Raw genomic sequence first — 2,500 nt, 5'->3', positions numbered from 1 at the left:
TTTATTTCTATTATTTCTCTTTATTTCTTTGTTTGCTTGTTTGTTTGTGTGTTTTCCTGGGTTTTTCGCTTTGCTTTGTTTTGTTTATAATTTTATTTTTTACTTTCTTTACATTTTGTTTCTTTTAGTTAAGTTTACATTGTCTACTTAGCTCATTCAGTAGTCTCTCTCTCTCTCTCTCTCTCTCTCTCTCTCTCTCTCTCTCTCTCTCTCTCTCTCTCCTTACAATGGCTTCATACAATAACTTTCCATTCAATAATTTTCGGTATCTATCTATCTATCTATCTATCTATCTATCTATCTATCTATCTATCTATCTATCTATCTATCTATCTATCTATCTATCTATCTATCTATCTATATATATATATATATATATATATATATATATATATATATATATATAACAACCTATCTATCTATATATCAAACTATCTATCTCTATTTATCTATCTATATATCTATATATCTATCTAACAATCTATCTATCTATCTATCTATATATTGTTCGCGCACTCGACCTTTCACTTCAAACTCTCATAAAAATAATAAATGATAAGATATTCTTTGAACTTGGTTCTACTATTACATTAATGATGGATATATAATATCTCTGCGTTGCTGCCATCGTTATAATATAAAACGCGTCCCAGCCAGTTACAGACATAAATCAGCAATGTACATATAACCTCACTCTTGATATTTCTGCCCCCCCCCCCCCCTTTCTTATCTTTCTGTAGTTGTCGTTGTTATGTGGTCTTTTGTTTGTTTGTCTTTATTATTTTTTATTTGGGGGGGGGGGGTGTTTTTGTTGGTTTTTTAAATTGTTTTTTAAAACATCTTGTTGTTTGTTTATCATTATCATAATCATCATTACGTCGTCGTCATCGTAATTTTTATTGTCATCGTCGACTTCATCGCCAGTATAATACAATCACGACAACAAATACATCAAAAACAACATCAACAACAACAAATATCAACATTGTATTGCCTCCTTACAAGCCATTTTAATTAATTCAAATCAGCATTTTGACACTACAAACAAACACAACATTTCTTATACCCTAGACAATCAAATCCAAAGTGTATCTTTATTCCTGTTCTAAATTGTAATCCCCTAAACTAGACTTCCATTGAAAAGTAACATAATTCCACCATTGATTTGATTACCCAAGGTAATCCCAGACCAGGAAATGACAAATCGATATCCTATTGATCTCCCATTTCAATCGATCGTAAAAAAAATCACCCTATCAGCGTTTCACTTTCTTTAGAAAGTCGGTTTATTTCCAATAACTTCCAAGCGCCATACTGCCCTTTAAATTAAAAAAAAAACAAAAAAAAACAAGAAAAGAATAATGCCGCGTCATGCTATCATGGGTATTTCATGTTATGGAAAAGGAGAAAGTGCACGAATTCGTCTCTCTCTCTCTCTCTCTCTCTCTCTCTCTCTCTCTCTCTCTCTCTCTCTCTCTCTCTCTCTCTCTCTCTCCTTCTCTCTCTCTCTCTCTCTCTCTCTCTCTCTTATATATATATATATATATATTATATATATATAAATATATATATAAATATATATATATATATATATCGATCTATCCATCGATCTGTCTATCGATCTATCTATCTATCGGTCTATTTATCTATCTATCTATCGATCTATTTATCTATCTATCTATCTATCTATCTATCTATCTATCTATCTATCTATCTATCTATCGATCTATATATATATATATATATATATATATATATATATATATATATATATATATATATATCGATCTATCTATCTATATATCTATCTATCTGTCAACAGCTTCTAGCAGCTTCTAATTTGCTCCCACATTTTTCTTGTATTCTCGTAAGGGAAGGAAAATAAGGTCACGAGGAGGAGAAGAAGCACGAGGAGGAGGAGGGGAAGGAAGATGAGGAGGAGGAGGAGGAGGAGGAGGAGGAGGAGGAGGAGGAGGAGGAGGATGAAGAAGAAGAATGCAATGAGAGAAGGAGGATGAGGAGGAGAAGAAGAAGAGAAAGGAAGAAAAAAAGAAATGAATGAACAAAGAAGGAAATTAAGAAAGAGAAGAAAAAAGACAGAAAGAATAAACATTTTAAGATATCAGTCATAATATTTTGACACAAGCTAGATCAATACAAAATATACCCGTCTCGTGAATAGAAGAAAAACAAATCTTATTTCTATCAATAGTGATCGATCAGCTCTGAGCTCTCGTATTATTGACTTTATGATTGACTTGTTAATGGTTTTGGGGTTTTAGGCCGTTGGTCGTAAAATAAATTGACGCAAGATATTATGTGGACTTAGCAGGATGATCATACAAATACAATGTGGAATAGGAGAATTAGAACTTTGTGGTCAAGGGGTATGACACTCGCCTATGGGCTGGTCGGTTCCTGGTTAATGCGTGATGATGAGCTTTGAGCCCACGTATTATTGACTTGTTAATTAATGGCTCTCTGATTAATGGGTTTTAGG

General features: G+C 32.6%; 1 protein-coding gene across 2 annotated transcripts in view; it reads left to right on the top strand.

Annotated features, from left to right (window-relative positions):
* Window positions 1–2,500, top strand: part of LOC144958666 (uncharacterized) — an 11,988-nt gene that overhangs the window by 3,316 nt on the left and 6,172 nt on the right. The gene's annotated exons all lie outside the window — the stretch shown is intronic.

Source organism: Berghia stephanieae, chromosome 13, assembly GCF_034508935.2.
Source record: "Berghia stephanieae isolate SIO BIC M18660-M18661 chromosome 13, UCSD_Bste_1.3, whole genome shotgun sequence".
NCBI lineage: Eukaryota > Metazoa > Mollusca > Gastropoda > Nudibranchia > Aeolidiidae > Berghia > Berghia stephanieae.
Note: the sequence above shows the minus strand (reverse complement) of the source record. Positions and strands in the feature narration are given on the sequence as shown.